The following is a 10,487-nucleotide window of genomic DNA, read 5'->3' as shown; positions in this document are numbered from 1 at the left end:
AGGGCGCCCTTCGAGCCTTTACAGTCAGTAGAGCTTAAGATCTTGTCTCTAAAGACAATACTCCTGATTGCATTGGCCTCAGTTAAGAGGGTAGGGGACCTGCAGGCATTTTCGGTCGACGAATCGTGCCTGGAATTCGGGCCGGGTGATTCTCAGGTGACCCTGAGACCCCGGCCTGGATATGTGCCCAAGGTTCCCACTACTCCCTTCCGGGACCAAGTGGTGAGCCTGCAAGCGCTGCCTTCGGAGGAGGCAGACCCAGCCCTAGCTTTGCTCTGTCCCGTCCGTGCTCTCCGGACTTACGTGGACAGAACGCAAAGCTTCAGGACCTCAGAGCAGCTCTTCGTCTGTTACGGAGGACAGCAGAAGGGAAAGGCTGTCTCCAAGCAGAGGATGGCCCACTGGATAGTGGATGCCATCGTCTTGGCGTATGAATCCCAAGACGTGCCCTGCCCGCTCGGGGTTAGAGCTCACTCCACCAGGGGTGTAGCTTCTTCCTGGGCGCTGGCTCGTGGCGCCTCGCTGACAGACATTTGTAGAGCTGCGGGCTGGGCGACACCCAACACGTTCGCTAGGTTTTATAGCCTGCGTGTAGAGCCGGTGGCTTCTCGTGTGCTCGCTTCCCATAGTCAGCTTCACTGAAGTGCCCGTTCTAGTGTCGGCTTGCTGCGCCATTCCCTTCCCCTGGAACGGATACGTGCGCTTATTTTCTCCAGTCGAGTTCCCCAGGATTGGCGAACCCTGTTGAGTCCTCCGCACCCCTCGGCAGTCGGATGTTGCGGAGCGTCCGACGCCAGGTCTGGCACTCGTATGCATTGGTGGAACTTGTGTCAGGCTGGGTTCCGTATGTCGTGACTCCTACGGCGGTCCCATACGTGTATTCTCCACGGTACAGCTCCCTACGGCGAGCTCGTGTCTTTCCCTTGGCAGAATTCCTCTGCCGTCTCAGTACGGTGTCGTCCCCCGCCTGCATTAGGCCGGGGCCTCCCCTGGGACTTCGTATGTCGAGCTGCCCACGGCCAGCCCATACCTATTCTTCCACATGGTAACTCCCTCTGGGCATGATGTGGCTCCCGCAGCGTCCTTCGGGCACGCTTTCCCAGCGTTATCCAATCAAGTCTGCTGAATGGGTCTTGCGGAACAGCAGTATGACTCTTCTGGCGTGAATCTTCCCGCCCGCTTCAGAACGGGGTCTGAGGGGCTCTCGCTGGGCGCTGGAAGTGGTAGTAACTGTGGCGTTTTCCATAGGGATCCCAATTCGTCGGTTATTACCGACGTACGTCGTAGTGACCGACTGAAAGGGAACGTCTCGGTTACGTATGGTAACCCTCGTTCCCTGAAGGAGGGAACGGAGACGTACGTCCCGTCGCCACAGTTCCTTCTATCACTGCCTGGCCGGTCTCTGGTTCGGCTCCTCAGTGTAAAACGTCAGTGCGATGCTCTCGCTTCCTGTTTATTCCCGCGGCGCGGGGCGGAGCGCGAGATGCAAATCTCGCACGCCAATTGTTCATTGGCCTGTTCTTAAGTTCTCGAAGCTGATAGGGGCTCTCTGAAGTGATCCCAATTCGTCGGTTATTACCGACGTACGTCTCCGTTCCCTCCTTCAGGGAACGAGGGTTACCATACGTAACCGAGACTTTTTTATACCAAATTTGAATAAATATACTTATCTTATTGATTTGAAATTTGACCAGTCAACAACTGCATTCAAGTAAATATCAACAATAAATGTATACGTTAGCTCATATAAGGCTGCCTGAACACATACCCTACAAAATGTATCACTAGCTATTCAATAGGGATATAATCTCGGTTTAATTTGATTAATATGCATCAACAAAGTAGTGTAGCTTAGTTGATGTGAATTAATGGGGGATTGGCGGTTTTCTCCATCACTTTTAAAGTTAATGGCCTAACGTTAATTTACCCATCTCGGGGCTCGGGTAGTCTATCATCCCGGGTTCGTAAAACTTCCGAGGCTGTACATGTCAATTTTTAAATTAGGAAACGTATGTTTATAATTCGGATAGCACGTGAGGGCACAATTATCTAATCACAAAGATGAATAAACACGACGCTCGCGTCGGGCACACTTCATCTTAAAGTTCACTGTACATTAAACTTCTTTGTAGATTACATGTAACACATAGGGCAATTGTTTTCGACACAGATGCTGTTTGCTAATAACGGATGATTCGGTTCTTTAGCAAACTCAACTCGAAGTTATATATTAACAGTAACGCGTGAACTCTTTAACCACCATGACTGCAGACAGCCTAATAGCTCAATACTTTTCTGCAAACGTAACTAAATTGACCAATAAACAAATATTTCACAACTTACCGTGTATCATCAGACTTCGAGAAAATGTTCCGTTGCTTTCCTCTGCGCGTCATTAGGACCCCAGAAAACATGCGCATAGATTGCCTGGCTTCATGGAGTAAGTTTTACTTGCGTTTGTCATTTTTTGCATTAGTCCATTAGATGACAAAACACTAAGTAAATATTACTTGGGCAGTTCCATTTGAATTTACTTATGTATTTAAGCACAATAAATCAAAATGAAAACTCAAGTAGTTTATTCAATTAAACATGACATTTTGAAGTAAAAAGACAAAATAGGATTTGTTTGTAAAATATACTTCAATTATGCTGTCTTTATTTACAAGGTCAAAAAAATCACTTTTTACAGTGTAGTAGGGTGTGTCTTTTACCTACACAACATATGCATTCCTTTGTTTGAATGTCTCCTCCTCTGCTGTATAACCACTTCCCATGAAATGTAGATAAATTGCATTATCTTATGCTGTTAAATCAGACTGTTTTCGGACGACCTGCAGCATAGAAAGTTCTCATTAAAAAGAATCACTTCTGTCTTAAATCCGACGTCTCCTGGTCTATTCTTCAAGAAACAACAGAAAGTTCACAACAGATGGTGCCGTGACCCGGATAGTTTCCAGCTTCCTCACTTGAAATCCAGATTGAAACTTCAAGCTCAAAGATAAAGATCTGCCTACGTTCCAGACTGGAATCCAGAGTGAAACTTCCAGCTGAACAAAGATTTTCCAGACTGAATCTTTCAACCAAGGGCTGCGGTGAGTGCTGCTCTATCCAAAAGAACCTTAAAAGACCAGTACAAATTTGTTTATCCTCTGGCTGCCAGGGAAGAGTTAACGGACGGCTGTAGGGTTTGGTTAACTAAGTTATCCTCTGTTGTCAAACAGAAGAGATTAGCCTCACAAACTAATTATTGTTCTGTTTGAAATAGGGAAGATTAGCATTTAGCTAATATTTGTGTTTTGTGTTACCCTCTAATTCTGTTTGAAATAGGGAAGATTAGCATTTAGCTAATATTTGTGTTTTGTGTTACCCTCTAATTCTGTTTGAAATAGGGAAGATTAGCATTTAGCTAACATTTGTGTTACCCTCTAAAAAGTTTGTTTTTAGTGATGAGTTATCCTCTGTTTCAAACAGGGAAGTTATTAGCCTCACAAACTAATAATTGTTCTGTTTTAAATAGGGAAGATTAGCATGTAGCTAATATTTGTGTTACCCTCTAAAAAAGTTTGTTTTTTAGGGATGAGTTATCCTCTGTTTTCAAGTAGGGAAGTTATTAGCCTCACAAACTAATAATTGTTCTGTTTTAAATAGGGAAGATTAGCATGTAGCTAATATTTGTGTTACCCTCTAAAAAAGTTTGCTTTTTAGGGATGAGTTATCCTCTGTTTTCAAGTAGGGAAGTTATTAGCCTCACAAACTAATAATTGTTCTGTTTTAAATAGGGAAGATTAGCATTTAGCTAATATTTGTGTTGCCCTCTAAAAAGTTTTGTTTTTAGAGATGAGTCATCCTCTGTTTCAAGCAGGGAAGATTAACATTTAGTTAATATTTGTGTTTGTCCTCTGTTTTGTCAAAGAAAGTTAACAATAGTTGAGCTGTGTTAACAAGAAATGATCAGAGAAGGCAGCTCCTTTGTGGACAGACAGTGATTTCATATCACAGTAAGGAGTGCAGATGAATTTAATTGTCACTGAGAAAGTTAGACAAAAACTAACTCAGAAATATGAGATCCATCCAGACAAGAATTGGTCGATTGATGAATGTAAAAAAGTTTTAGGAGCATGTATTCGCAAGAACAATGTGAAAGGCATTATTTGTTGTCACAGAGAATTTGGTTTAGTGCTAGCTAGACAACAGTCTCAGCAGATCTCAGAGCTAGAGAAACAGAAGAACTCTCTGCTAGAGTAGCTTCTTTGACTAAGAAATTGAACCTCAACAAAGCTGTAGAGAAAACTGATGTGAATGAAGTTAGTCAGACTGATAATGCTTATCCTGACTTGCAAGCTTTCTTTGAAACAGATGTAGCCATTCAATCAGTGTCTGATGTGCCTGTTGATTCAGTGAAATTTAGCGTCACAGCCCCGAACATTGTTCTACAGCGTGCACCAGTCACGAACCCATCCTCATGTACGTCTGCAATGACTGAAGTTTTGTTAGAAGATGAAATGACTCATGATTGTGTTACGGTTACATACGCAACTACGAATGAAATAGCAGAAACTCCCATTGAGAATGCAGAATTGGAGTTGTTTGTTGATGGTTCAGCTCAAGTGATTGAAGGTAACATTACAGCAGCTGCAGTTTTGTGTCAGGGAAGGAAAACCTGGAGTCATGTGTCACACTATAAAGTTGTTCCCCCACCAACAGGGATAGGGTAGGACACGAATCAGTGAGGAGCCCAGGAAAGAACTGAATGCAACAGGCATTCGGGGGCCAAACCTGCGGCGAAGATTCCCTTGTAGGCATCCCCATCCACTAGTCCATCCTTACCTCACTGTTTCTTTAGGTGTCACAGGAATTAACAAATAGGGAAAGAAGGAACAACAATAGCAGACTCCAATTGAACAGATGAGACAACCCTGATGTTTGCTGTCTTTTAGAACAAATACTGCTCTAGAATGTCTTTTTGTTTTTCTTTGTGCAGATACCTATTGATGGCTGTCCCCAGATTCATACACACAGATCCTCACCTGCGTATGAAGCCACAACCTCTGAAGGACAACTAGACCCACTAATGAGTCAACTGTCAAGAAGAAAAAAAAATACACAACGCAGAGAATGATTTACGGGAACTTCAGTCTTCCATCAACATGATCAAGACTGCCTTGCTACTACTTGCTACTAGTAGCCTTGCTACTACAAGATTGGCTTGCTACAAGATTGCCTTGCGACATCGCACAAAGTGTAGACTCCAGAAACAACATATTCTCAGAGCTGATGAATATGTCAAGAAACACCTTGTTTGCTGGAAAGAACGTTTGCATGCCACACCTGCCTTCAGTAGGAGCAGGAATCCCATGGGTGGCACATGATGGGAGGAACGTCTGTATATAACATCCTGCCCAGCCAATTCAATGGCAGGTGCACCCTGATTGCTCTCCTACCACCAACAAAGAAGATGGCTGCATTCAAGGACTCACTTATGCACAAACATGGTGGTCAAGGACTCTTGAACAAAATCCAACAAGACATTCTTGATCTTTCAGCAAAATTACATCAGATGACTGAAGATAATTCTTCATGGTTCGGAAACCTGTAAGGTCAACAAAGAACTCACAAGGACTGTTCTAACCACAAAAGAATCTTGCCCGTAATGAACTACACGGACCCTAGTGGCATGTTTTGTTCCTGTGGCAGCATGTCATTCGTCACTACAGACAATCAACACAGAGCAAGTGAAATGTGCCTGTAACTTTTTCCAAGTTACATGACTAGACGATGGGGCTTATGCTAAAAAACATAAGCTATAGAATGGACTGATGAAGGTTTAAATTTGTATTATGTGGGAGTTATTAGAACTCCCAAAGGGGGGAATTGTGGGATTACAAATTTTAGAAAGTACATTGCATTTAGGTAAAAATGATGATGTCAGATGAATTAGTCTGCTACGCAAATCTCCCAGACCTGTTTTAATGATTTCAAAGGCTTTAGCAAGAGTCTCCTTTCCTGCCAGACCTGTTATTCTCTATTGTGTTTTGAATGAGTCAAAGCCCACCTTTGGGAGCCCAAACGTTGCCCCTTTTTGTCTTTAATGGTTCTTTGGCCTGGCTAGTATCAGCATGCGAATAGTTATGCTGATTCAATGGGACTGGTAGGGATTTCATAGTAGGGTGTGTCTTTTACCTACACAACATATGCATTCCTTTGTTTGAATGTCTCCTCCTCTGCTGTATAACCACTTCCCATGAAATGTAGATAAATTGCATTATCTTATGCTTTTAAATCAGACTGTTTTCGGACGACTTGCAGCACAGAAAGTTCTGATTAAAAAGAATCACTTCTGTCTTAAATCCGACGTCTCCTGGTCTATTCTTCAAGAAACAACAGAAAGTTCACAACAATATCAAATATATAAATTCCATACAATTTAGAGTTTGACATGGACTTTTTCATTTAATTTCTCTAGATTTATTTCCCAGAGCTAATAACACGAGGACGTGCTATGGTCTTGGACAAATTGAATGACGTCAGACTCAGAATGCTGCTGCTGAACTCAAGACTCCAGTTATGCTTTTATTATTATTAGGGATGCACCGAATATTCGGCCACCGAAAATTTTCGGCCGAAAATGCCCCAAAAGTGCATTTTCGGTTTTCGGCCGAAAGACTTTTATCACCGAAACAACATGGCCGAAATGTTGTGATGACGCAAACAGAAACCGCGACCTGCACGTGCTTGTCTGAAGCAACATGTCTGCGGTGTGGACGTGTTTCAGTATATCTGAGAAACACCCACGTCTGCTCCATGCACAAGCACTGACAGCGAGAGCTCAGAGCTGTTCATGTTCTCGATGAGAAGAGGACCAGACTTCACTGTGAAACCGAACGCAATCTTTAACATGTGGGCATGTTTTAAGCGCGGAACACACTTCAATCTGGCGGCAGCGCGCGCGCGTGAACGCGATCATCTGTGAGCGTGATCGATCATCTCTTCCTAAAGAATAAACATGAATGAACATCTAAGGTGTGTTGAGGATACATTACAACTTACTGTAATGTGTGTATATATGTGGTGTAATCGCTCAATCAGTGTTTCAACGGCGGAAAGACCTCAATATAACTGCTGTAAACTAAACAGTCATGTAGCATCATTTACCTCAGGCACCTCAGTGTCCACAGCTGTTAGTTCACTAGAAAAATCAACTCTTTCACTAAATATATGACCTATATTAGCCGTTATATTAATTATATTCTACTTAACCTGTTAATGATATCTTGATTATTTCATGTATGTTTAAATAAAATGACAGACACTGTGTATAAATGATTATATTTCAACAACGAATTGGATAAAAAACTATTTTATAATTAGATTTAGAAGTTATTGCAAAAACTGCCTTATGTGAAGTGTACATGTTTGTGTACGATGTTATTTGAGTGTTGATTATTAGACCTAAAAATACATAGCAACTGAATTTAGGCTAATAGTTTGGGCTCTGTTTTTAACCTTTAATATTAATGTGCAAGTAAGGGCTCCCTATATAGTTTAGAGCAATATATTCAATAAACTTTTAGTTATAATTTAATTCATTTAAGGACAGACTTTTTTTTTTCAGTTAACCAATAAAAATAAATAAAAAGCAATTTTGTAAAACTGCTGTACCGAACCGTCAGTTTTGTGTACCGCTACACCCCTATTCTACAGTTAACATATGGGCTATGGCAGTCTTTGCTTTGATACACTATTATGTTAAAGGCCTACAGAGAAAATAAATGTATCTTTAAGCAGTTGCACTTGTTCTGAATGCACTTTCTTGTAGTAGTCCTACAGAGAACAATTTTAAATGCACTAGACCTAAATGCACTTTGTTTTTATGAGAGAACATTTAATTTAAAAACCTTTCTGTAGGCCTGTACATTATTATTTAATGTACAAATGAGTGGGGTCAAGTTAAACATTTTAGTTTGAATTTTATTTTATACTGTGCATTGTTGCAATGTGCTAAATAAATATTGGCATAACTTGTAATTGATTTATTCTTTGAAACTTTAATATTAATGTATGCAATTGCAATGCCTTGATTTTAGTAAAGTTAGTACACAGTCATAGCGATAAATGCAATGGTACTAATATTTGGTAGGGCTGCTCGATTATGGAAAAAATCATAATCACGATTATTTTGGTCAATATTGAAATCACGATGTAACACGATTATTTCACATGACTTTGGGAATGTGTTGTATTTATTAAAAATACACCTTTCAACAATTCAATTGAAATTGTAACATTTGTTGTACTTTTCGAACTATTAAAATAAATAATATAACATATATTCAAATCAAAGTATAAAAGTATTCATGTAAAAATGATAATCACAAATAAATAAGATCAACAATATGGTTCGGCTAGATATGCTTTTCAGGTACGTCTAACCTTAGTTTTCAGGTACAGAAATGTCTCAAATGTAAAATAACATTGCATATTTGAGTGCATAAATTAAAGATGAATCCTATTAAACTTACAAAAGCTATTCAATCCGGATCGGATATGCGTCGTCTTTATCGACTGTATAAAGTTCACTTAAGGCATATACAGACTATGTCTGCTAGGATACTCATCAAGATGGACATGTTGACATACGTTTTGTGTGAGTTTGTCCGTTCAAGAGCAAGACTTGAAAGAGAACTCAGTATTTGCGCGCTGAGAGATGTGTGCGCGCTCTCGGATGAGAGCACAGAGATACATTTCCTCACAGCGCGCGCGGCTTCTCATTCGCGTCTTCTGGCACTAAACCCGGGTGATGATGGTGAAAACGACTGGTCATATTCAAACATACGGCAGCACTCGCATGCTTTGAACAAAGTTTACAAAGAGAGAATTATTTGAAAAATATGAGGGGAAAAAGGACGTTTACACGGCACCCCTGCTCTCGTCAGTTTTTGTTTCTTTATTAGATTGTCATAGGTCACTCTGTTTAATTTTCAAGTGGTTAAACAAATTCGTGATGTTCCCTTGCGTTGCAGCCACTACCATGTAGCAAATCTTGCACGTAGCATGTTTCTGCTCGTCGTCTGATTCCTCGAAGCCAAACTGTTCCCAGACAACGGAGTTGGTTTTGCCTTTTTTGCTCACCAAACGCTGCTGTAACTGCCCTCCTTCTGCCATCTTTACTCGCGCAGAGTTTTTAAATTCCAGCGGATGATATGCACACGAGACTCCCGATCTGAGAAAGTTTGTGGCTTCGGGAGGGGCGGATGAGCGCATGCGCGTTTCATTCAGAACGCAAGGCAAAATAATCGTTTTTTCTCGATTGTACTATTTTGGTGATCGTTGGGATGCAAAATCGAAATCGAAATCGAAATTCGATTAATTGCACAGCCCTAATATTTGGCATAATTTCTTTCGGTGTTTCGGTTTTCGGCTTTCGGCCTTGGTTTCCTCTTTTTCGGTTTTCGGTTTCGGCCAAGAATTTTCATTTCGGTGCATCCCTAATTATTATTAAGCATAACTTGCACGCTCCCGCGACCTTTACAGTAGCGTGGTGGTAGAATAAATATACATTTTCTGTATTAGCTTACTTGCTGATCGTGTAGTTTGAAGCGGCTAATTGCTGTGCTGTGTGCAGGCTGCGTGTATAGAGCTGAAAAGGTAACTCCGCCAGTCCGCCTACCGATCCACCTCCGCCCAAAAAAATTAAATAACAATATTACAAAAATTATTTTTGTAATATTGTTAGTGGTAAAATGGTATATAAGCGTTTTGTTATTTATTAAGACATTTATAATATTAGTAATAAATATTTTTTACTATTACCAGGGAGGGGCACATTACATTTTGAGACAAAAGGGGACTTGAGCCCCCGCCCCCCCACCTTGTGCACGCCACTGGCACCTACAAGATCAAAGCCAGATTCACGCTTGTTGAGAATAAACTGGGTGGAATTTTATGTTACTACTGTTGATGAAAAACATGTTTTACATTCATTTTTATTTTAATACAGAATTATTTTTTTTTAGAAGTTAGTAGATTTACAAAATCAAACATTGAATAGAGCAGTACATCAAGGTTGCTTAAACCAATGAGAATTAAGCTGTGTCTTCAACAAAATGATTCCCATCGTTGGAGGAGTCCCCAGCTATATTGTACATTTTTGTCTGCTCAGGATTCGTTCTTGCGTGTAGCCTAGATATTGCATAAACTGAAATGAAATATTCAAAACATTAAAATGTTTAAACTGAAAATATAGAAACATAAGTGATGAAGTAAAACATTCTAATGACTGTATAATCTATAATAATAATATTCATTTAGCAGGCAAAACTCATTTATTTGGTAACTTAACTTTTATTTAAACAACAGTCTGATGCATGTCAAGTGTGCAGGGCCACAAGGTTCATTTCACGGAAACCACATGATTTTCAGCAGTAAAGTGCATTTATAGCAGAACATGTCAATGACAAGTAGACACTATAACAAACTGCTGTCTT

The sequence above is a fragment of the Gobio gobio genome (genome assembly GCF_949357685.1).
Source record: "Gobio gobio genome assembly, chromosome: 25".
Lineage (NCBI taxonomy): Eukaryota > Metazoa > Chordata > Actinopteri > Cypriniformes > Gobionidae > Gobio > Gobio gobio.
Note: the sequence above shows the minus strand (reverse complement) of the source record.